The 27457-nt window shown below is 41.5% G+C and overlaps 1 protein-coding gene across 1 annotated transcript in view; it reads right to left on the bottom strand.

Annotated features, from left to right (window-relative positions):
• Positions 1-26206, bottom strand: part of cdh22 (cadherin 22) — a 260866-nt gene extending 234660 nt beyond the window's left edge. The window contains exon 1 of the mRNA XM_029693024.1: positions 26096-26206. The gene's annotated coding sequence lies outside the window, so the exon portion shown is untranslated. The remainder of the gene's footprint in view (positions 1-26095) is intronic.
• Positions 26207-27457: the final 1251 nt, after the last annotated feature.

Below are 27457 nucleotides of genomic sequence, written 5' to 3'. Positions count from 1 at the left end.
AGGGGTCTGAACTTTGTCATGAAAAGCACTATAGAATCTGAATAAATTATTATTATTATGAGGCTGAGAGAAAATGTTGTGGTTTTATAGCTAATTTCCTGTAATTCCCCCAAAGTAATTCATGGCTTATGACGTGTTTATATGCTATCTGGGGACCTCCGGGGGGACCGACCCCCCCCCCCCACCCCCGGAATCTCAAATGTAAAATATATTTTGATTTGTTTAACACTTTTTTGGTTACTACATGATTCCATATATGCTATTCATAGTTTTGATATATTCACTATTGTTCTACAATGTAGAAAATAGTAAAAATAAAGAATGAGTAGGTGTTCTAAAACTTTTGACTGGTAGTGTACAGTAGGCCCGTGGCTGGGGTTGGTCTAATGGTTAGCGATGGCCCCTGCAGCACCTTTACCTGCCCAAGTCAACATTCAATCGAATCCACGTCCCACCACTGTTGTTCTGACTTTCTCCAACCTTTTTGATCTGTTTCTCCAAGATTAGAAAACTTAAGTGTACACAGAATGGAAATGTGTCTTTGCTTACAGTAAATGATAAAAAAATAGACAAACATTACATATTGAGCATCTACTACAGTGGGGGAAAAAAGTATTTGATCCCCTGCTGATTTTGTACGTTTGCCCACTGACAAAGAAAGGATCAGTCTATAATTTTAATGGTAGGTTTATTTGAACAGTGAGAGACAGAATAACAACAAAAATATCCAGAAAAACGCATGTCAGAAATGTTATAAATTGATTTGCATTTTAATGAGGGAAATAAGTATTTGACCCCCTCTCAATCAGAAAGATTTATGGCTCCCAGGTGTCTTTTATACAGGTAACGAGCTGAGATTAGGAGCACACTTTTAAAGGGAGTGCTCCTAACCGCAGCTATATACCTGTAAAAAAGACACCTGTCCACAGAAGCAATCAATCAATCAGACTACAAACTCTCCACCGTGGCCAAGACCAAAGACCTCTCCAAGGATGTCAGGGACAAGATTGTAGACCTACACAAGGCTGGAATGGGCTACAAGACCATCGCCAAGCAGCTTGGTGAGAAGGTGACAACATTTGGTGCGATTATTTGCAAATGGAAGCAACATAAAAGAACTGTCAATATACCTCGGCCTAGGGCTCCATGCAAGATCTCACCTCGTGGAGTTGCAATTATCATGAGAACGGTGAGGAATCAGCCCAGAATTACACGGGAGGATCTTGTCAATGATCTCAAGGCAGCTGGGACCATAGTCACCAAGAAAACAATTTGTAACACACTACGCCATAAAGGACTGAAATCCTACAGCGCCCGCAAGGTCCCCCTGCTCAAGAATACATATACATGCCCGTCTGAAGTTTGCCAATGAACATCTGAATGACTCAGAGGACAACTGGTGAAAGTGTTGTGGTCAGATGAGACCAAAATGGAGCTCTTTGACATCAACTCAACTCGGCATGTTTGGAGGAGGAGGAATGCTACCTATGACCCCAAGAACACCATCCCCACCGTCAAACATGGAGGTGGAAACATTATGCTTTGGGGGTGTTTTTCTGATAAGGGGACAGGACAACTTCACCGCATCAAAGGGACGATGGACGGGGCCATGTACCGTCAAATCTTGGGTGAGAACCTCCTTCCCTCAGCCAGGGCATTGAAAATCGGTCGTGGATGGGTATTCCAGCATGACAATGACCCTCATTAAAATGCAAATAATTTTCTAACATTTTTACATGCGTTTTTCTCGATTTTTTTGTGGTTATTCTGTCTCTCACTGTTCAAATAAACCTACTATTAAAATGATAGACTGATAATTTCTTTGTAAGTGGGCAAACATACAAAATCAGCAGGGGATCAAATACTTTTTTCCCCCTCTGTACATCTTTCAGTTCATTGAAAATGTACAAATATTCAATAAATAATAAATAAATAAATGTTTTTTTCAGCCTATTCGTGCCATTGCTTTGGTGCATGATTGTACAAAATCTAAATGTTTTAATTATTCAATTCAGTGGCTAAAGATTAACGATTGATGCTCTTCACAGAAATGGATTAAGTCCTTTATGAATAAAGCCTTGTGATGAATGTAAGAAATTGAAGTGGCCCCTGTCTCACAACTTAATCTCAGGTCCAAAAATTGGGTAAATTGCCAGCCCTGTACAATAGAAAGGTGCTTTGGCACTTGACCTTTTTTTGAGGAAATCATCTGCAATTTGATCGATTTTATTTCTGCAGATAATCTCCTCTAGACAATATGAGCTCTTAAAGTGGCTATGTGCACTATCCACAGGTGAGACTACCTTTTGCATGAAACCACTTCACAAAATCCCCTCACTCTGATCATGTCCCGCTGACTGCAAAGCTGCATTACCATCTGATCGCTGCACTTCACTGTGCCTATATAACCTAAATGGGCCAAAAGAGAATGATCACAAACATATTTCAGACACCAAAATGAGATTCTATTGCCATTTCCATTGCACTGCCAATACACCATTATCTGAGAAAATGTATTTCAGGATGTCAGTCTAAAAAGTTTCTAAACGTGCCTAAAAAAGGTTCTAAGCATTCTAAGACCAAACTAATAAAACATATATCACTAAAAGCAACCTACTGGCAACTTCCACAGCAGCAATATTGTTTGCCGTCGGTATCATTACTGTGGCTTGTCAACAGCAAGGGGAAAGAAAACCAAGATGAGGAATCATTGTCTTGACAACTACCAGAGAAAGGTACCTCCACCCATCATCCTCTTACCCCTCACCCTCCTTGAAATTCCGGGGTGGGGAGGGGGGGCAAGCACACTCCCTGGCCCCTGTTTGATTTTGGAAGATCGGGTGTCAGTGTTCTCTACAAGCACAGGTTGAACCATGAATAATGGATCTGCCAGTGGCCCGGGCCCCTGCGGGACCCATAGCCCTCACTGTGACTGGAATTACCATGGGACCCACAGGCCTCACTGTGACTGGAATTACCAATGTTCCATTATCAGCCAGTGATTCGTAGAGCCATCCCCAAGGGAAATGGGATTAGTTCCATAGAGGTTGGTCTCATATGAAGACAGTGGGTGCCCCTCCAAATCCTGGTTGTTCGTTTGCTTTATTTAGAGGTTTTTATGAGGTTTTTAATTGTGGGTGTTTTGGGGTGAAAGAGATATATATAAAAAAAGAGAATATTAGATATTATAGTGAGGGCCAGGCGTTTTGGTAGTTTTTTGTGGGGGTTTTCTTTGACCATTATTTCCAGCATTATCCACTGGGTTTACTGCATACAAAAAATCCTAGGACATGCTCTTTAATTGACAAGCTGTCTCCAGTCAATCATTCAATGTCTGGTTGTGCGCGAGTGTTTGGTCGGTGGGGAATGCCTAAACCAGGGGAGGCGTAGCATACGAATCTTAATTGCACAAAGCGTGTTACTTGACAGGGAATACTATTTGTAAATCAGTCATACCACACATCACTTTGCTCAAACTGATCCCCTCCAACAGACTCAATCCCTGATCATCGGTGGTTATAAAAATGGGGCAATTAGGACAGTTAAAGAGGAGAGACTATGAATCCAACCAGAAAATATTCAAAATCACAATATCGCTTGAAAAAAACAGCGCACCAATATCCCGCTGGGACACTCTTTGCAGACAATATATTCTGCTAAACCTGCAATTCAGCATTAGATTATAAACCGAAAGATAGGCTCGACAGCTATCTGAAATAAAACATTTAAAAATCATGCTGTCTTAGAAGAATGCTTCTACCTTAAGTTGTAGAGGATATAGCGAATCACTCATCCTTACATAACAAGAAAACATCAATCAACAAAAATATTTCGCAACGTATTCCTTGTCTGTCCTTAACACATACAGTTGAAGTGGGAAGTTTACATACACCTTAGCCAAAAATATTTAAACTCAGTTTCACAATTCCTGACATTTAATCCTCGTAAAAATTCACTGTCTTAGGTCAGTTAGGATCACCACTTTATTTTAAGAATGTGAAACGTCAGAATAATAGTAGAGTGATTTATTTCAGCTTTTATTATTTTCATCACATTCCCAGTGGGTCAGAAGTTTACATACACTCAATTAGTATTTGGTAGCATTGCCTTTAAATTGTTTAACTTCGGTCAAACATTTCGGGTAGCCTTCCACAAGCTTTTTTTTTTACGCTTCCCACAATAAGTTGGGTGAATTTTGGCCCATTCCTCCTGACAGAGCTGGCGTAACTGAGTCAGGTTTGTAGGCCTCCTTGCTCGCACACATTTTTTCAGTTCTGCCCACACATTTTCTCTAGGATTGAGGCCAGGGCTTTGTGATGACCACTCCAATAACTTGACTTTGTTGTCCTTAAGCCATTTTGCCACAACTTTGGAAGTATGCTTGGGGTCATTGTCCATTTGGAAGACCCATTTGCGACCAAGCTTTAACTTCCTGACTGATGTCTTGAGATGTTGCTTCAATATATCCACATAATTTTCCTGCCTCATGATGCCATCTATTTTGTGAAGTGCACCAGTCCCTCCTGCAGCAAAGCACCCCCAAAACATGATGCTGCCTCACGGTTGGGATGGTGTTATTCGGCTTGCAAGCCTCCCCCTTTTTCCTCGAAACATAACGATGGTTATTATGGCCAAACAGTTCTATTTTTGTTTCATCAGGCCAGAGGACATTTCTCCAAATAGTACGATCTTTGTCCCCATGATCTTTGTCCCCATTTGTCCCCGTGTGCAAACCATAGTCTGGCTTTTTTAATGGCAGTTTTGGAGCAGTGGCTTCTTCCTTGCTGAGCGGCCTTTCAGGTTATGTCGATATAGGACTCGTTTTACTGTGGATATAGATACTTTTGTACTTGCTTCCTCCAGCATCTTCACAAGGTCCTTTGCTGTTGATCTGGGATTGATTTGCACTTTTCGCACCAAAGTACGTTCATCTCTAGGAGACAGAACAGGTCTCCTTTCTGAGAGGTATGACGGCTGCGTGGTCCCATGGTGTTTATAGGTCTACAATTCTTTTTCTGAGGTCTTGGCTGACTTCTTTTGATTTTCCCATGATGTCAAGCAAAGAGGCACTGACTTTGAAGGTAGGCCTTGAAATACATCCACCGGTACACCTCCAATTGACTCAAATGATGTCAATAGCCTATCAGAAGCTTCTAAAGCCATGACATCATTTTCTGGAATTTTCCAAATTAGTGTATGGAAACTTCTGACCCACTGGAATTGTGATATGAATTATAAGTGAAATAATATGTCTGTAAACAATTGTTTGAAAAATTACTTGTGTCATGCACAAAGTAGATGTCCTAACCGACTTGCCAAAAGTATAGTTTGATAACAAGAAATTTGTGGAGTGGTTGAAAAATGAGTTTTAATGACTCCAACCTAAGTGTATGTAAACGTCCGACTTCAACTGTAAATATGATAGGCATTTTTATATTATAAAACGTAGGGGGGGGGGGGGGGTGTTCGCCAAAAGGCATGTGGGAGACTCCCCAAACATATGGAAGAAGGTACTCTGGTCAGATGAGACTAAAATTGAGCTTTTTGGCCATCAAGGAAAACGCTATGTTTAGCACAAACCCAACACCTCATCACCCCGAGAACAACATCCCCGTGATGCTGCCACCACCATGCTGTGGGGATGTTTTTCATCTGCAGAGACTATGAAACTGGTCAGAATTGAATAAATGATGGATGGCGCTAAATACAGGGAAATTCTTGAGGGAAACCTCTTTCAGTCTTCCAGAGATTTGAGACTGGGACGGAGGTTCGCCTTCCAGCAGGACAATGACCCTAAGCATACTGCTAAAGCAACACTCGAGTGGTTTAAGGGGAGACATTTAAATGTCTTGGAATGGCCTAGTCAAAACCCAGACCTCAATCCAAATGAGAATCTGTGGTATGACTTAAATTGCTGTCCATCAGTAGAACCCATCCAACTTGAAGGAGTTGGAGCAGTTTTGCCTTGAATGGGCAAAAATCCCAGTGGCTAGATGTGCCAAGCTTATAGAGACATACCGCAAGAGACTTACAGCTGTAATTGCATCAAAAGGTATTGACTCTGGGGCGGGGTGAATAGATATGCACGATCAAGTTCAGTTTTTTGTCTTATTTCTTGTTTGTTTCACAAGAAAATATTTAGCATCTTCAAAGTGGTAGGCATGTTGTGTAAATCAAATGATACAACCCCCCCCCCCAAAAAAAATATATTTTAATTCCACTTTGTAAGGCAACAAAATAGGAAAAATGCCAAGGGGGTGAATACTTTCACAAGCCACTGTATATTTCGCCTTGCGTTTTAGGTTATTGTCCTGCTGAAAGGTGGATTTGTCTCCCAATGTCTGTTAGCTCTATTCCTTTTCTTTTTATCCCAAAAACTCCCTAGTCCTTGCCGATGACAAGCATACCCATAACATGATGCAGCCACCACTGTGCTTGATATGAAAAGTGGTACTCGGTGATGTCTTGTATTTGCCCCAAACATAATGCCTTGTATTCAGGACAAAAAGTTACTTTCTTTGTCACCGATTTTGCAGTATTACTTTAGTGCCTTATTGCAAACAGGATGTGTGTTTTGGAATATTTGTATTCTCTACCGACTTTCTTTTCACTCTGTCATTTAGGTTAGTAATGTGGAGTAATTCTTAACAGCTAGTTAACAGATACTTAGAATAATTTACCCTTACAATTCTGAACTGATTTCACCATATTTTAGAACTACACAACAGTGACTTAGAAAATATTACCTCTCAAAATTTTCCTATAGCATTCAGTAGGTTGGATTAAATCCAACATTGGTTTCTCTGAGGTACGGCTCCTGTTTGTGGTCACGCTGCTCGTTAGCAGTGCCTCCATGCCTCATTCCAAATGTGCAATCTTGGAAAGGAATATCCGTTCCCTGACACCATAGTTAATTTCAGGAGCAACATGGGAGGAGCTAAATTATCCCAGTGTTGTACACTCACTGTGTGTCCATTGTAACACCACTATGATAGGATGGGGGCATTCATTTACAACTAGGACATTTGTGCTTGCTATCTGTTGTTATCACTTCTATTTCATTCTCAGAGACGGCCTCGACGTCACCTGTCTACTAACCACCGGTACTGGCAACCCATCTGTACGCACACCTGGCAACCATCATTACGCACACCTGCGTCTCATCATCATCAGTCACACCTAGACTTCATTACTCCCTTGATTACTTACCCTTTATATAGCACTCTTTAGTTAGCAGTCATCAGGTGGTATTGTATATGTTTCCATGTCAGACGTTTCTCTTATTTTGTATTGCTTCATGCTCGTTATTATTAAACTCACTAACTACGTTATAGGTTTCATATCGTAAATGCTCAGACATTTATTTTCAGTCTCAGCAGGTTAACGAGCAGGCAAAAATGGTCCCAATGACATCATAGATTTGTAATAACATCATAGGTTTGTAATTACGTCACAGGGACGTAATTCTGCCGCTGGGTATGACTGACATTTTAGCCTAACTGAACATTTTGTCTGTTATTATCATTTTATTTAACTAGGCAAGTCAGTTCAGAACAAATTATTATTTACAATGACGGCCTGCATCGGCCAAACCCGGACGCCGCCCTGTGGGACTCCCAATCACGGCCGGTTGTGATACAGCCTGGATTCGAGCCAGGGTGTCTGTAGTGACGCCTCAAGCACTGAGATGCAGTGCCTTAGACCGCTGCGCCACTCAGGAGCCCTGCCTTTCAAAACAGTGAATGAACTAAAATGTATATTTATATATTAAATAATATATTTGAAAGGGACCACAGTAAAACATCAGATAAAAATAATTAAATCAATGACAATTGTGGATCTTTGCAAAATTGCCAACAAAAATACTTCGAAGTCATTGACCGTTATATCGCACCTCAAGGTTAGTAGAACATATGGTCGAAAAATGACAAGATTATGTTTTAATAATGCTTATGCATTAAATAAGGTTTGATGAGTACTCTCTCATCTGTGTCTGTGGGACTGAGATGGGCCTCTGGGGCTTGGCGCTAGCAATTGATTTATGATGGCTTGGTGATAAAACCTGCAGCATGCATTCCATAGAAATAGTTGGTGTTTGTATACTGTGAGGTACCAGGGAGATGTTTCTGGTGTGGACAGCTGATGGGAGGAACCTCGTCTTAGGGGCCAAACCCCGGTTTATATATAATTGGAACAGTCTTTACAGTAAATGCTATCTGGCTGGAGGATACTCCTTTCTCACATACAAATCCTAACCTTTTGACCTATTATAGACATCTGTTGTTTGTCACGTATTCAGGAGGATGTGTCTTAACTATAAAGTAATGTGGCTCGGTTCTGCTCGTTGAGCTCTCGGCATCACACTTGAGAGTGTGGGATCGACCAGCTTCATTATTGCAATAATTAATCAATATTAAATAAAGATCATTGTTTGAAGAAATGACAAAGTCTCTCTCACTTGATTAGAATATTCCACGACAAACAACTACTACACAACCGACACACTGACACCAAATTCTGTCTCTCATTTTTGTTATCCTGAAATGAAATGTAATACTTATTCAATTAATCCTGGATACAAAATAATATGTTCTACGCAGTCTGGGCTTTAGTATGGTTACATCAAGGAGACTAAACCTCTCCCACCTCCCCCTGATTCTGATCCCTCCCCCCTGATTCCTCCCCCTCCCTGCTCCCTGCTCCCTTCCTGCCCCCTCCCCACCACCTGTCATCTTGAAACGTGACCACAACAGTCCAAAAACATCAATTGCCATTCCCATCACCTTTTATGCCCTCCATTTTTTGCCAGCAATCTGGGAGAAGACAGCATCTATATTTCTCCTTTCAAGACAGAAGATTTGAATAGAACCACCTGTTGTGCTGAGCAGTTGGAGGCACATTAAACATCTGTGGTATGTTGCCTCCTAAATATGCAGTTGGCTCAGACACGATTAGAAGACTGGGCAGCCCATAAAGTGAGACTTGTGCTACTGGGGAGGCATGTGGTGTTGGAACAGCGTAGGGCTGGTTAGCGCAGAACAGCGAGGGTGCCTTGGAGAGGCTTCAGTGCACCAGAGACATTGTCACTGAGAAGCCACAAGGAAAAGCACAGGAGGCCCAGCCTTAATAAACACAATATCAAACTGTCACCCAATGGAAAGGAGGGACTTTAGGGGACCCATCACTCAAAATACTTCCTCAAATGCACTAGTAAAACAGAGCATAGTAAGACTGATATTGACACCAACAAAACTCATGTAACTCATCCCTATAAGCAAAATACGTTAAAAATATGTGTTTTTCGTTGTCTTGTGGTCACTGGGATACATGTGGTAAAATAATATTTTAAGCGGTATCAGGCAACAAGCCGGGAAGTGGTAAAATACCACGTTAAGGAGTATTTTATTGTCCTTTTGCAGCTGTTTGCTTGTTAAGACTGAATTTAACTGTGAGTTATGCATCCACAAGCATCCCATATCAACAAACTGATTATAGCCCTGTCTGTTACAATGAGGACTTGGAAAGACAAAATGGATAGCTTCCAAAGGCTGCAATATTAACTCTATAAGAGACACGGCATTATCTGTCCCCTCTGAAAAGGGAAACGTCGGCTATAGAGGTGAAGGGTTCCATTCTGGTCAAGCGGTCACTCATTCAGGTATAACCTAGGGTGAAACTGACATAAGAACGAATGTCAGACCATTTAAATTGAACTGCCAGGTGTCCTTTATCAATGAGAGCTGTTGGGGCCTTGAGTATAATGAGCTGTTTATCTACGTATTACAGACCACCTTGTAAAATAAATCAGCTGTCGTAAACAACGCACCAAACCACTGTTACACTGCACCTTGCAAGATAAGAAGTGGAGTTTAATTAGGAGTTCATCTTCACAAGTAGAATGATGTATTATTTCATTGCCTTGTAAAATAGCAACCCAACCAGTTATGGGCAGAGCCATATTCCACTCATTCAAATGTCATTTTCTTTTCCTTGTTCAAGATGTTTGAGTTGATTGCGGTGCAAAAGATCAAACTTAAAATCAGAATATCAATTTAGTAGGGAAACTTGAGGAAATTTATACCGATCAGGTAATTGAAGAAACTTATGAAGGACCACGAAACGTGCAAAGTAATAAGGAAAGTAATTATCGAGTAGCAAATCACAGAAACAATTCAACTTTATTCACTTTTAAATGTTTAAAATGTAGTTTGAAGACCATAACAGTAGTCCCGTTCTACTGGGGGATATTTAGAAAAATCAAAAAGAAAAATAGTAATTTTCTTTAAAAAAAACATTCATACTCAATCTACAGGGTTACTAGAGGACATGACTGCACTGCGGGCATTAAGACACAATCAAGTATTGTACAAAAGGCAGTGTATTTTCTAAAACATCTCACTTTACCCTCTTTTCCATAACGTCTTATATTTTCTTCACACTTATAAGGCAAGTGCTACTTTTGGTGTTACCTTTAATGGTTAATTCAGCTGATGAAACAGTAAGGTGTGACATCCTGCACTGCCCACTGTGAAACCTCACAGATCGAAAACCTGTAAACCGAACCTGTAAACCGAACCTGTAAACCGTGGGCAGTCCCCATCTCATAAATATAACACTCAGGCAACTGTTTGCTATTGCATGTGACATCCTTCCCTCTCCATTTAAGGTCATCCAATAAAGAAACACCACATTTCTTTATTTTTACCAGAGGCATGTGTCTTCATGTACTGTTAACTGTGGACAAAAGGAGTACACTACTGGGGCGGCAGGTAGCCGGGTGGGTGGAGCGATGGGCCAGTAACCAAAAGGTTGCTGGATAAAATCCCGGCGCTGACAAGGTAAAAATCTGTTGTTCTGCCCCTGATCAGGGCATTTAACCCACTGTTTCCCGTGTGCCGTCAATGTCGATTAAGGCAGCCCCCCGCACCTCTCTGATCCAGAGGGGTTGGGTTAAATGTGGAAGACACATTTCAATAGTATGCATTCAGTTGTACAACTGACTAGGTGTCCCCACTATATGGATTTGACATTAAGTCCCAAAATGGCACCCTTTTCCCTATACAATACAGTAAACTACTTTTGACGAGAGCCCCATGGGCCCCGGAGCCCATGTATACTACTGTCCAACTTCATCATTAGTCAACCAGAATCCCATCACTAGAAGTCAACTGACTGACCTCGACTTCATCAGTCAACCAGAACCCCATCACTAGAAGCCAACTGTCTGACCTCGACTACATCAGTCAACCAGAACCCCATCACTAGAAGCCGACTGTCTGACCTCGACTACATCAGTCAACCAGAACCCCATCACTAGAAGCCGACTGTCTGACCTCGACTACATCAGTCAACCAGAACCCCATCACTAGAAGCCGACTGTCTGACCTCGACTTCATCAGTGAACCAGAACCCCATCACTAGAAGCCGACTGTCTGACCTCGACTTCATCAGTGAACCAGAACCCCATCACTAGAAGCCGACTGTCTGACCTCGACTACATCAGTCAACCAGAACCCCATCACTAGAAGCCGACTGTCTGACCTCGACTACATCAGTCAACCAGAACCCCATCACTAGAAGCCGACTGTCTGACCTCGACTACATCAGTCAACCAGAACCCCATCACTAGAAGCCGACTGTCTGACCTCGACTACATCAGTCAACCAGAACCCCATCACTAGAAGCCAACTGACTGACCTCGACTTCATCAGTGAACCAGAACCCCATCACTAGAAGCCGACTGTCTGACCTCGACTTCATCAGTCAACCAGAACCCCATCACTAGAAGCCGACTGTCTGACCTCGACTACATCAGTCAACCAGAACCCCATCACTAGAAGCCGACTGACTGACCTCGACTTCATCAGTCAACCAGAACCCCATCACTAGAAGCCGACTGTCTGACCTCGACTACATCAGTCAACCAGAACCCCATCACTAGAAGCCGACTGTCTGACCTCGACTACATCAGTCAACCAGAACCCCATCACTAGAAGCCGACTGTCTGACCTCGACTTCATCAATCAACCAGAACCCCATCACTAGAAGCCGACTGTCTGACCTCGACTTCATCAGTCAACCAGAACCCCATCACTAGAAGCCGACTGACTGACCTCGACTTCATCAGTCAACCAGAACCCCATCACTAGAAGCCGACTGTCTGACCTCGACTACATCAGTCAACCAGAACCCCATCACTAGAAGCCAACTGTCTGACCTCGACTTCATCAGTCAACCAGAACCCCATCACTAGAAGCCGACTGACTGACCTCGACTTCATCAGTCAACCAGAACCCCATCACTAGAAGCCAACTGACTGACCTCGACTTCATCAGTGAACCAGAACCCCCATCACTAGAAGCCGACTGTCTGACCTCGACTACATCAGTCAACCAGAACCCCATCAGTAGAAGCCAATGTTGACTATGCAAATCGATCCTTATCAGAATGGCATCACTCTGAGTGAAAACTCAAAAAGAGAAGAGGAAATATAGAAAAGAAAGGAGGACCGCAGCGATTAATGTCTCTGCCAAATCCACTCGTTCTGTGTGTTCCAATCAGAGTGGAAGCGACTTCGAACTGGGACATATCACAATCCCAGCTCAGTAGTGTTGTGTCTCATGGGTATTAACTTACAAAGCCCATTATGCTGCAGAAACAAAGAAGCGCACGCAGAATGACAGAAAACTCTGTAAATCCAGGCAGAGGGCTTAATCTCCCAAAGATATGCATCATCAGAACAAATCCCAACGTGTCCCCAGATTAAATTCATGTGTGCATGTGGCTGTGCACCATTAAAAACAGATGTGCCATTGTCATATCATAACTTCTTTACACAGATATGGCAGATTCAGCAGTGAACACAGAAATGCTGACGCGCACACATACACACAAAATGTGAAACACGGGATGCATATAAATGCATGCTTACATTAGCAATAGGGTGCTTAAGCATAAACTCAAAACACACCCACATATTATCATGCATGTACACAGAAATACCATTAACAATACCATAATCGTGCATAACTACACAATGATTTACTACAACACACATTAACACCCCACGATAAGACAACATCATCTTGGTCATGATGCAAGCCTAGCTGCAGATAGGAAGCAAGGAAGTAAACGTCTCTGTTAAAATGTTTGAAATTTGGCCGCAATCTCCTTCACACCCACCTAGTGTGCGTCCCACATTTTGCACCCTATTCCAGGTGTAGTGCACTACTTTTGACCAGGGCCCATATGACTCTGGTCAAAAGTAGTGCCCTATATTAGGTAGTAAGGTATCATTTGGGAGGCAGGTCTAGTCAACACCTCTCTCAGTATGGAGAGAATATCCGCAGCCCACCAGAGGCAGGCCTTTTCAAAGCTACGTTGCTCTGAGATGCTTCCTAACCTTGTTCACTGTCACTCAGATGATCTAGTTTACTTAGCTGCCTTCCAGATATCCAGAACAGAAGCACTCTGCGCTCGGTCCCACGCACAATGGCCCAGTCTAATTCAGCCTCCTCTTTCTCCCCACACTGTGGCTGACCACAGCGAGTGGGGAGAGAAACACACACACACTCAATTTTCATTCAATTTAAGGGGCTTTATTGGCATGGGAAACATGTTTACATTGCCAAAGCAAGTGAAATAGATAATAAACAAAAGTGAAATAAATTATAAAACAATTGACAGTAAACATTACACAGTTAAAAGAATAAAGACATTTCAAATGTCATATTATGTCTATATACAGTGTTGTGTAAATTATGTGCAAATAGTTCAAGTACAAAAGGGAAAATAAATAAAACATACACTCTCTCTCCATTTTTCGCACACACACACACACACAGCGTCTCTTTCTATCTCTCGTACCCACCCACACACAGCGTTTTTATATTAGTGCATGAGCTACTGTAAATATAATACCTGTGACCATCTAATATTGAAGTGAGCAAATTCCTGTGCTGCCCATCTTGATTAGACATTTTTTAATTCTATTTCAATAGAGATTGCTCTCTTTCTCTCCTGTTGTTATCATAACTTGTAGCACATCACGACACATACAGTGGAAATCCATTTGTTATTTTGTTTTATAAAATCCTCATTGATAGCACATTGTTATGCACCTACACTTGGCATTGTTTTAATTTTAAAAGAAAGTGTCGCCTGAGAACACTGAGAAAATCGTATTGTCAGGTTGTAAGACCTTGAGGTAACACTGAGAAAATCGTATTGTCAGGTTGTAAGACCTTGAGGTAACACTGAGAAAATCTTATTGTCAGGTTGTAAGACCTTGAGGTAACACTGAGAAAATCTTATTGTCAGGTTGTAAGACCTTGAGGTAACACTGAGAAAATCGTATTGTCAGGTTGTAAGACCTTGAGGTAACACTGAGAAAATCTTATTGTCAGGTTGTAAGACCTTGAGGTAACACTGAGAAAATCGTATTGTCAGGTTGTAAGACCTTGAGGTAACACTGAGAAAATCGTATTGTCAGGTTGTAAGACATTGAGGTAACACTGAGAAAATCTTATTGTCAGGTTGTAAGACCTTGAGGTAACACTGAGAAAATCGTATTGTCAGGTTGTAAGACCTTGAGGTAACACTGAGAAAATCTTATTGTCAGGTTGTAAGACCTTGAGGTAACACTGAGAAAATCTTATTGTCAGGTTGTAAGACCTTGAGGTAACACTGAGAAAATCTTATTGTCAGGTTGTAAGACCTTGAGGTAACACTGAGAAAATCTTATTGTCAGGTTGTAAGACCTTGAGGTAACACTGAGAAAATCTTATTGTCAGGTTGTAAGACCTTGAGGTAACACTGAGAAAATCGTATTGTCAGGTTGTAAGACCTTGAGGTAACACTGAGAAAATCGTATTGTCAGGTTGTAAGACCTTGAGGTAACACTGAGAAAATCGTATTGTCAGGTTGTAAGACCTTGAGGTAACACTGAGAAAATTTTATTGTCAGGTTGTAAGACCTTGAGGTAACACTGAGAAAATCGTATTGTCAGGTTGTAAGACATTGAGGTAACACTGAGAAAATCTTATTGTCAGGTTGTAAGACCTTGAGGTAACACTGAGAAAATCGTATTGTCAGGTTGTAAGACCTTGAGGTAACACTGAGAAAATCTTATTGTCAGGTTGTAAGACCTTGAGGTAACACTGAGAAAATCTTATTGTCAGGTTGTAAGACCTTGAGGTAACACTGAGAAAATCTTATTGTCAGGTTGTAAGACCTTGAGGTAACACTGAGAAAATCTTATTGTCAGGTTGTAAGACCTTGAGGTAACACTGAATGTCTGTCTGCTGTGAGTTGAAAAAACATTGGCCACAGTATCACAAGCTGTGCTTTCTTTTCCAAAAGATTTCTGATATTGAGTCCAGAGCAGAAGTCCTCACCCCAAGGCACACATTGTGCTGTAGTCTAAGCCTCCATATGTCAAGACCATGTCTATATATGACAGCTTAACGATGGTCAGAGCTGGCCAGACCCTGGGCAGGGCAAATGTTGCAGGAGACAAAGAAAACTCTTTTAGAGACAGAAAGAGATGGAGGGAAACGGGGAAAGAGAAAGTGAAAGAGAGACAGAAACAGAGACGACCACAGGGGCTGTCTAAACAGCTGATCTACAGTATACAGTAAAGCTGTACAAGAGACAATTTCTAGCCTGAAAGCTGAAAACAAAATCACCGTATCTGTCGAGTTGGTCAACCGCACAGGACTTCAACATTGCACAGTGCAATGTTGTTACTTTATAGACGCAATCAATTGGCTAGTACTCCCGAAATCCCTCAATTGAGATGAGGGATGAGTAATCATTTGGATGAGGGATGCGGGTGGTTGGATGGGGAAAGGGATGTTTTCTTTAAAGTGGCAGTCAGCAGTAGAAACAATAGCAAAGATCCTCCCTGCCCCTGTTTCAGTAAAAAGCTGAGGGATGGGGCTTGAGCAATGTAACCACTCAAATTCATAGAGAGAGTGCTATGGATACAAGGACTGACATCCATGATATCAAAATGATAGTTTTAACCGTGTTTTTGAAGCTGTGTTTGTTTACAAAACAAGTGTATATTTGGCTTCTGATGGGGTAGGACAGTTACACTGAGTTCGTGAGGCATTTATAAGTTATATTCTTCAAGAATCAATGGTTACTGTACATATTCATTTATACGTCCCAAAATGTGGCCCTTTAAATACAAATACTATTATCATGTGATATGATGGTTTCAATTTTGTATGTTTTTCTTTAGATTGGCAGCCCACATGTACTACAATAATATACATTTAAAAATATGGAACCAAAAAATATGTTGAGAACTGAATATGAATTGATATGAGTTTGAATATTGTACCTGTAACCCCCAAACAAAAAAATGGCAAGCAAAATAAAAGGTTGATTACAAATAAAAATGATGAGTAATGATTCAATACTATCTGTTATCCGTGTGAGCGGTCGACCAATACTATCTGTTATCCGTGTGAGCGGTCGACCAATACTATCTGTTATCCATGTGAGCGGTCGACCAATACTATCTGTTATCCATGTGAGCGGTCGACCAATACTATCTGTTATCCATGTGAGCGGTCGACCAATACTATCTGTTATCCGTGTGAGCGGTCGACCAATACTATCTGTTATCCGTGTGAGCGGTCGACCAATACTATCTGTTATCCGTGTGAGCGGTCGACCAATACTATCTGTTATCCGTGTGAGCGGTCGACCAATACTATCTGTTATCCGTGTGAGCGGTCGACCAATACTATCTGTTATCCGTGTGAGCGGTCGACCAATACTATCTGTTATGCGTGTGAGCGGTCGACCAATACTATCTGTTATCCGTGTGAGCGGTCGACCAATACTATCTGTTATCCGTGTGAGCGGTCGACCAATACTATCTGTTATCCGTGTGAGCGGTCGACCAATACTATCTGTTATCCGTGTGAGCGGTCGACCAATACTATCTGTTATCCGTGTGATGGGAAGTTCAGCTCTTTTTACTGACTCAGATCTTTTCAACTCATTCAGTCAAAAGAACGAATATCTCAACCAATTTCCTTCATTTAATTCAGTAATGTCCAGAGCACCCTACCGGAGAAGAAGGACAAAAAAAAAATATTCTACAAGCCTCATGTCGTTCACCATAGGGGGCTTATTGGAGCTGTGTATTGTAACTGAGACTTATAAAAGTGTGCTTCAAATAATGTTATTTTGTGATTGCTAAACATTCAAATAAGATATATTGTTCATTTGAACCAAGGTCTAGTTGCCAATCTCTTAGTTGCAGAAGCAACCGGACCAGATTGTGAACGACTCTTGGCGTAATTCATGACTGCCGCGAGGGAGAGATTAGCATAATATTGTTCGCAAACTGCAGCATCCCCCAATGTTTAGGTATGTTTTGAAAGTTTCAGAATGTTTAGGTATGTTTTGGTTCTACAAAGCACTGTCCATCGATTACATTCAATAATCTAATCAAATCAATTGTTATTGGTCACATACACATGGTTAGCAGATGTTAATGCGAGTGTAGCGAAATGCTTGTGCTTCTAGTTCCGACAGTGCAGTAATATCTAACAAGTAATCTAACAATTCCACAACAACTACCTAATACACAGAAATCTAAAGGGATGGAATAATATGTACATATAAATATATGGATGAGCGATGACAGAGCGGCATAGGCAAGATGCACTGGATGGTATGAAATACAGTATATACATATGAGATGAGTAATGTAAGACATGTAAACATTATTAAAGTGGAATTATTTAAAGTGATTAATGATCCTTTTATTAAAGTGGCCAATGACTTCAAGTCTGTATGTAGGCAGCAGACTCTCTGTGTTAGTGATGGCTGTTAAACAGTCTGATGGCCTTGAGATAGAAGCTGTTTTTCAGTCTCCCGGTCCCAGCTTTGATGCACCTGTACTGACCTCGCCTTCTGGATGTTAGCGGGGTGAACAGGCAGTGGCTCGGGTGGTTGTTGTCCTTGATGATCTTTTTGGCCTTGACATCGGGTGCTGTAGGTGTCCTGGAGGGCAGATAGTTTGCCCCCGGTGATGCGTTGTACAGACCTCCTTACCCTCTGGAGAGCCTTGCGGTTGAGGGCGGTGCAGTTGCCGTACCAGGCGGTGATACAGCCCGGCGGGATGCTCTCAATTGTGCACCTGTAAAGGTTTGTGAGGGTTTTAGTTGACACATTTCTTCAGCCTCCTGAGGTTGAAGAGGCACTGTTGCGCCTTCTTCACCACACTGTCTGTGTGGGTGGACCATTTCAGTTTGTCCGTGATGTGTACGCCGAGGAACTTAAAACTTTACACCTTCTCCACTGCTGTCACGTCAATTTGGATAGAGGGGTGCTCCCTCTGCTGTTTCCTGACATCCACGAGCATCTCCTTTGTTTTGTTGACGTTGAGTGAGAGGTTGTTTTCCTGACGCCACACTCAGAGTGCCCTCACCTCCTCCCTGTAGGCTGTCTCATCGTTGTTGGTAATCAAGCCCACAACTGTTTTGTCGTCTGCAAACTTGATGATTGAGTTGGAGGCGTGCATGGGCACGCAGTCATGGGTGAACAGGGAGTACAGGAGGGGGCTGAGCACGCATCCTTGCATTTATAAATTGCATTTATTCTTGCACCATGCGAACATGTATTTTTATTCTCTATGCTGCCTGCAGAGTGATATTTTTCTGCACGCACATTAGGGCTGGGCGATATGGCCAAAATATGATAGCACGGTATTTTTTCAACTTTTGACAGTATGACAGTATTTTATGTTTTTTAATAATAAAAGTTCTAAATTTGCTTAAGGAGTAGTGGTGGCAACACATACATTCTAAGTTATTTCAATGGGTCTTTCTACATTGACTGTTTTATACTGTCCAATTAAATTAAGAAAAAAATAAAGTATATATTTTCATATATTTCTGCATGTCCTGCACTCATTTGATATTATTTCCACACGACCACGTAGGGCTGCATGATATGGTCAATCAAATATTGCAATTGCAATTCGACTTGTGATTTAGATCAAAACACTTGGGTAAACTGTTGGAATTGTGGAAATAGAATGCTTACTCTAATTCTATAGTTAGAATATAATAGTGGGCAGTTTAAGTAGTGTTTTTTAAGATGAGAAAAAATAAGAAACCCGCACACTGCTCTTGCTAGTATCGCTGCTCTTTATTAAGCTTTACGTATCGGCCTCAAGGCCTTCGTCAAATCTTTGAGGCCGATATATAAAGCTTAAGAAAGAGTCTTGATACTAGCAAAAGCAGTGTGCAGGTTTCTTCTTTTTTCTCATCTTATTAAACTGTTACCATGCACCTGCAACAAAGATAGCTCAGATGTGTGGCTGCCTTTTGAATACAGTGATGTTTGACATGACAACAAATTAAAATGCCAAGGATGAGTGATTTTGACAGGTTAGGAACCAAAGTGTTGGTCAGTGTTTCCTACGGGACCCTAGTCTTTTGCTACATTAAATGTTTTCTCTTTGCTACCTCATGTAGCCAACATATTCATGCTTCGCCTATTCCTCTTTGATTTAGAAGATACTGTTGTACAAACATGCTGATTTAAGCCTACACCCTCACTGGTAGCTACGTTTGCTCTGACTCCGTACATATTTTAGCTAGCTAGACAGCTAACTAGCGATTAGCAGCTAACATGATTTAGCCACAACTTGCTAAGAAAAGACAAACTAGCTGTTTGCAGATATAAGAACGCTTATGGATTTATAATAGAAGCAAAGCGGAAACAGCATCGTTAACAACATTGTTGCATGACCATGTAGACTGAACGCAAGTGTCTATTGGTTGAGCAACAAATGTGCTCACTCCTTCAGTGACAGGGGGCAGTGCCAGGTCTGTGTGGAAAGTGGCATGGAGAGAGAGAGCGGAGAGGGATGACAAGTAGAGGATTTAACTATAAAAAAAACTCAAACCGGTTCATGCATCAATATCGGTATATAGTAAAATACAGTATATCTCCCAGCCCTAACGCACATGATAGACTGTTGGTCGGAGCACGTCTCTGGAGCAGCTGAGCCCGAGGAGCGCATATTCAATCCTGCTGAAGAATTCATTGCGGCCAGCAAGTCAAACAAACGACTAAAATGAATGAGTCACTCTAAAAAACAAATAATGACTCTCAAGTCATTCAAAAAGAACAAATCGTTTGCGAACTGCACAGCACTATTGACTTGCCATCTTTAGGTGGTGATGGAGTCTGTTAGTTGGGCATTGATCGATTCTTGCCTGTAATCTGCGATAAGAGTAGGATGCCCTTACGGTCAGCAGGAACGATCAGGTAAATTCATGATATTATAGACTCAGAAGGAGAAATGCATTGCCTTGCTGAAGAAAGGTACCAAGCTAGACAAGAAGAAACACCATGAGATCCAGGTTCTGGTGTGTAGCGTTCTAGGCTGAGACACCCCCAGCAATTCTCGCAAGGTTTTTTATTTTATTTGTTATATCTTAGAAACTTCAGGAGTCCATCTCCATCTTCTTCTTTACCACACAGTGCACACACCATGAATCCTGTCTATGCCTCTAAAAACTCAGAAATATGGTAATGCTATTCAGACTTTCTGCTGCATCTGCGTCACAAGCAGTGCTGTAGCGGTCAGGCCAGAGAGCACTGGAGTTGGAGCTGGAGGCGATTATTTGGCCAGCAGTCTCCAGAGGTAAACAGAGGCCAAGGCAGCCGTGACTCTCACAGCACTAGGCTAGCATAGGCACAAGGCTCTGGCCTTAGTACCAGAGGATTACCAGCCTAACAGCAGGCCTCCTACTTTATCTAGCCACTTTACCAATTTCCAAAGGAACTTATGGATGTACGTGTGTACGGAGAGGGGGAGATAGTGTGGGGGTGGTAGCAGCGTGTGTGTGGAGAGGGGGAGACTGTGTGTGTGTACCAGGTGGAACTATGAACGCACCACTACCATCCCAGATAGTGCCACTAATGCATTATTCAGAAGCTTCAAATGTGAAACTTTGGGCAGTTTTGTCCCAGGGGGCGTATAGGGGGTAAGGGCTTTTCTATCTTATAAAACTACCCTACTACCACTGGTAACAGCTAGCAAACATGTGATTTGCATGGGCAGTGGGACTCTCTAATCAATACATGGCTCTAGGAAGTGTGTTGCAGTTTATTAATTTTACAAAATGTGTACCATCACTGAGCATTATTTGGTGTAAACTCACAATATTTAGGGAATGATTTTTATGTGCCTGAATCCAGACAGTAGGACACAAATAAATCAGTGGAACTTGTGATTACTTTCGTCAGTAAAGCTAACAGACTTTTGATTTATTTACCTAACCTGAAAATAGATAGGCTATTCATATCGAACATATATCAAATGTATTTATAAAGCCCTTTTTACATCAGCAGATGTCACAAAGTGCTATACAGGAACTCAGCCTAAAACCCTAAACAGCAAGCAATGCAGATGTAGAAGCTGCTATTTACCATATAGTCCCTTTTTATGACACCTAGATATCGGAAATCACCTTTATCCTGGGCCTCCTTTATCATTAACAGTTACAGATGGAAATACCAGTAAAGTGAGACAAGCAAATCATCAATTTTCAGTATTTTGCTCTGTGACAAAGGCCAAATGTCCTCCACAAAAGCTAAATTTCCAAGGAAACAGTGAGCCTGGTGATAATCATTGGAAATTCATGGCATCCTACTATTACAAAAAAAACGCAAAATCATGTTATTTTGTTGATGCTTTCAACATCAATATAGCACTTACGAGCATTGGCCGAATGCCAAGGCACTTCAAAGAGATTCACAGAATCTTGGTAAAACGGTCTAAATGCTACAAAGTGAATTTTACGTTTGCACCATTACATTCCTACATTACAATTATGTTATGACTGAAAATTCAGCACATTGTAAAAACTATGGGGGATATCAATGTAAATTGAGTATGACCAATTATGTGTTTTATTTGTTTATATGTCAATGGAGCTTAAATAAATGTAAAAATAATAATAATAATAATAATAATAATATATATATATATATAAATAGGACAGACTTGAAAATGTTGATTTAAAGAAATACAGTCCCATCACCAAATCTCATTTTAGGGACACTCATTGTTAAGGATCACTTTCAGTCTGCCTCTGTGTTGCCAAGTCCTTTAGGCAACACCAGATGAGAACAGATCTTAAACCATCTTCTATCCACAGTAAATAAAATAACATTGAAAAGTTATTAAACCATCTTGGAACACAGTAAATGCCATTGAAATAGACTATTGCCCAATTTCAAATCGACCCCTCACCACTACACCCAAAGCACTTATGTAGATTTTAAAGTATTGGATAGAAATAAGCAAGCTAGTAATAATGTAGCTCCATTTTGGTCTTCGATTTGCTAGGGCTAAAATACATTGTCTCCACCATATTGTTTTGCCTATCCAATCCTTCTAGATCAAGTACCTAGAGGCCTGGTGGGCTATAGGGATTTGGCTAAAAGGTTATGGTTACGTTACGTTAAGGTTCAGGGTTATTTGTTGGCATGTCAGTCACGTCCCTTTTAGTCACACCCCATCTGTGTCAGTTTCCGCCAAACAACCCAGAAGCGATAGTCACCACAACGTCCTGGCAGACGAGCCTGGTTCCTGGGGCAGCAGGTGTTCGACTGTAACCCGGAGAGCGTGAATGAGCCACCCACCCACCCCCTGGTCCCGGGCCAAAGACACAGGAACAGGTGTGGAGCAGAGTGGAGCACTGCAGATGAACTAAGGAACACACGGAGCCCAGATCAATTAAACAGCCTAATAGTCATAGGATTCATAAAAACCTCTCTCATTTGTAAGCCCTATTTGTCATCTTTACAACCCCTTCCTTCCATCCATCTCCCCCTCCTCCCTCGGCTGAGGTTTATACCCAGGGTCGGTAAACAGTAATCAATGACCCAAAACGGTGGACTACTTCATGGTAACGATTTATCTGAGGGTTGGGGGGAACCTAGAATCGGCTAAGAGGCTGCCCCGAGAGCCCCCAGATATGCATTCAGTGGAGGTACACATATCACCATAAATCCATAACGTATTCAGTTGGGAGATCTGGGTTACTAACGCATAAACCCTGTAATGTGCATACTGCTTACAACAGACCTGGTCTATATGAGATTATAAACTGAGTGGTTTGAGTCCTGAATGCTGATTGGCTGACAGCCGTGGTATATCAGTCCGTATACCATGGGTATGGCAAAACATTTGTTTTTAATGCTCTATTTACATTTGTATACAGTTTATAATAGCAATAAGGTACCTCTGGGGTTTGTGGTATATGGCCAATATACCACGGCTAAGGGCTGTATCCAGGCACTCCACGTTGCGAAAATCCCTTAGTCGTGGTATATTAGCCATATACCACACCCCTCGTGCCTTATTGCTTAATTATAAACTGGGTGGTTCGAGTGCTGAATGCTGATTGGCTAAAAGTCGTGGTATATCAGACAGTATGCCATGGGTATGACAAAACATTTATTTTTACTACTCTAATTATGTTGGTAACCAGTTTATAATAGCAATAAGGCACCTCGGGTTTGTGATATATGGCCAATATACCACGACTAAGGACTGTGTCCTAGCAGTCCGTGTTGCATCATGCGTAAGAACAGTCCTTAGCTGTGGTATATAGGCCATACACCAGACCCCCTCGTACCTTATTGCTTAAATATACCACAGCTGTAAGCCAATCAGCATTCAGGGCTCGATGCACCCAGTTTATAATGTCTGTTTATAATGTCTTATAATGTACCTTATTGGTTAAATATGAGCATAACCAGGTTTAATAGATGTCATAGACAACATTAATTTGTCTATGAATTGGGAGCCCATGGCTCTAATATAGACACAAATGTTCCACCATCGTCCTATAGTGTTACCGTGGTGAAGGTCTAAAACCGATGCGCCACCTAGGTCAATATGGGTTCAAGGGCAATCCCTAGTGGCTTTCAGAGTCTGCTAATTCTTGTTGTGGATCAGCATCCTAATTGGATAATTACACTCATTGATTGTATGGTGAAAGAAAGAGGCCCTCCCCTCTCGCTCGGTTTCCCCAACCTATTAGATTCTAGCCTAGTAGTGAGAACTAGCAACCTCCCAAAAATTCAACCTGGACACTTCTGACCTCCAGCAAGGTCAGACAGTAATAACCAGGTGTAAAACGTACACAGGCTAGCTAACCCCCTGGTCACAAATCAGATTTATTGGGAGTAGACAGTATTTTATTCTGCTCCTCCCCCTTGGTAGTAGGCTGTATTCATTCTGGTCTATATTAACAGTATTGCACTTCTCATGTAGCCTACTTTTGGCCAGCTAATAGCCTAACCACTGATCAAGAAACATTATGGACTAAATGTTCAAATCCTGTTGCTGCAGGATCATTTTGCTGTGACAATATAGGTTAAATTAAGATCCTACACCTGTAGACGTAGATAAACCGCAAATAAAACATTGTTTTAATTTTTTTAAATTAAAAACTACTAAAAAAAAAAAATCTAAACTATTAGTTTGTGGACACATCTTTGTCATCTACGGAAAATGCAAAACATTGCAATTTGGGTTAAAACCATCATCAGTCTGAATGACCAACTCTAGAGGGGTTGAGCCCAGACCTCTCCTTAGAATGCAGTACTTTCTGAAGGATATGCAAGCACATTCATGGAACAATGGAATACAGATTATCAATGGATTCAATCACTGACTTACTGATTTCTAACTATCTGGAGTTATACAGCATACGTTTGGCATAACATACACTTGGCAAAAGAAAGGCAAAAATGTAATATGAATGTATAAAGAAAGGTATGACTGAATAGGCCTACATAAAACCTCATCTAATGTATGCTATAGAAGACCCACACGGTAAGCCATACGATACAACTTAACTAATAAAAATTGGTGTCACTGTTTTGGGTGAAATTTCCAACAAAGAACCCCAGAAGGCAAATAACTGGAGATGTGCTGTTTTAGACATAAAATGTTCCATCACATTATAACTGGAGGTATATTGATGATGATAATAATAAATACCAAAATATTATTATTAGTATTATTATTAACAACTAATTGAGCCTTAAACGTGAAGTGAATATGCCGTTTTGACAGGTAGCCTTGATATGGACATGCAATATTCAGCCTAGCGCACACGTCCAACTTCCATGCACACAGGAGTCTGCGCATCAAGTGTCAACTCCAGTCGTTTTCAGAATGTGTGAAACTCCCCCCCCCCCCCCCAACAATGCCAATTCATTATAATTTCTAAAGAATATCCCATATACAGTGAACTGACAGTCGCTCCATACAGTGTTTTATTTCGTTCTCTCCCCTTACTTATCGTTGCGCAAATAAACAAATGTGCAGTGCGTGTCCCATTGAGTCCATCTGCATCGATTACATTGGGTTTGCAGACAAAATAGTATCAATCTATTCAATAATCTAATCGCATAGGCTACTGCAAGACTCGGCTACTATACTAGAGTGATGTGTTTTCAATAGCCTACCTCAATTCCTTAAGTAGCCTGGCATTTTAAGTTTTTATTTTATTTATTAGACTTTCATTCCCTGAACTCAGTGACCAATCATAGACCTCCAGACCAAATACACATATTGCGCAACCCATTGTGCCTTTTTTTTATTCAGATCATTTAAAATATCTTCTGACATAATTAGATTTAAAACAAGCTGCAAACAAGTTCACTGTGAACCGATGATTTCCATAATGCACGAGATGGACAGAACATTACGTACGGTCAATAGTTCTTTCACTTGAGATATCTATCCGCCTTCATCAGTGTAGTGATGCAAAATGGCAACAAGTTCGATCTTCGATTTAGCCTAATTGCATCGTTAATCGCCCATCACTAATGAGAGCATATCCATGAAAACTGGCAAGGCATTCTCCCGTCGGTTGCCATACAAAACTCTCCAGTTTTCAATTCTAGTTCCTCTCATTTCCCTTGAACTACGATACTGAAGAGGGAAACGAGCGCGGAAAGAAGTCGCTCATACAGCCGGTTTATACATGTCCAAATAAATGCAAAAGTAGACTAAACAATATGCTCGTACCTTTTTACGTGGGAGAATGTCAAAGACTCGGTTAGCAAGTTGGAGAGACTGGTCTTGTCTATCCGACTTGCAGTTTTTCCAAAAGGTATGATCCTCTATGAGCAGCAGCAGCAGCAGCAGCAGCAGCAACGGCGGCGGATAGTCTGAAGCGCAGCTACGCTCATCCTCCCTGCCACCACGCTTTTATTGGTCTTCTTTTTGACAGGACAGAAACACACTGCACGGTTAGAAAAGCCCCTTGTGGTGATGGAGAGAATTTATAAATGAAAGTGAGGGAGAGAGCGTTGAGAGTAGTGAGATTAAGCCTTGCTGCATTATATAAACCATTCACCCCCTTTTTTCATAAATGCCACCAGTTTGGAGCCAAAACATTTTCAACAAAGACATATTGGCCTAGTAAAATAAATAGTGTAAAAAAAGATATATGTACAGTTTGGAAAGTATTTAGACCCATTGACTTTTTCCATATTCTGTTACGTTACAGCCTTATTCTAAAATTGATTAAATTATTTTTTCCCCTCATCAATCTACACACACTGGCAAAGCAAAAACACACAAACACATATATATTTTTATTGTATTAAAAATAAAACAAATATCAAATTGAAATAACTATTCAGACCCTTTACTCAGTACTTTGTTGAAGCACCTTTGGCAGTGACTACAGCCTCGAGTCTTCTTGGGTATGACACTACAAGCTTGGCACACCTGTATTAGAGTTTCTTCTCTGCAGATCCTCTTAAGCTCTGTCAGGTTGGATGAGGAGAGTCGCTGCACAGCTATTTTCAGGTCTCTCCAGCGATGTTCGATTGGGTTCAAGTCTGTGCTCTGGCTGGGCCACTCAAGGACATTCAGAGACTTGTCCCGAAGCCACTCCTGCCTTGTCTTGGCTGTGTGCTTAGGGTCGTTGTCCTGTTGGAAGGTGAACCTTCGTCCCAGTCTGAGGTCCTGAGCACTCCAGAGCAGGCTTTCATCAAGGATCTCTCTGTACTTTGCTCCATTCAACTTTCTCTCGATCCTGACTAGTCTCCCAGTCTCTGCTGCTGAAAAACATCCCCACAGCATGATGCTGCCACCACCAAGCTTCACCGTAGGGATGGTGCCAGGTTTCCTCCAGACGTGACGCTTGGCATTCAGGCCAAAGAGTTCAATCTTGGTAGGGCGGGCTGTCATGTGCATTTTACTGAGGAGTGGCGCCAGTCTGGCCACTCTACCATGGCCTGGTTGGTAAAGTGCTGCAGAGATGGTTGTCCTTCTGGAAGGTTCTCCCATCTCCACAGAGGAACTCTGGAGCTCTGTCAGAGTGACCATTGGGTTCTTGGTCACCTCCCTGACTAAGGCCCTTCTCCCCCAATTGCTCAG

The sequence above is a fragment of the Salmo trutta genome, chromosome 16, assembly GCF_901001165.1.
Source record: "Salmo trutta chromosome 16, fSalTru1.1, whole genome shotgun sequence".
Lineage (NCBI taxonomy): Eukaryota > Metazoa > Chordata > Actinopteri > Salmoniformes > Salmonidae > Salmo > Salmo trutta.
Note: the sequence above shows the minus strand (reverse complement) of the source record. Positions and strands in the feature narration are given on the sequence as shown.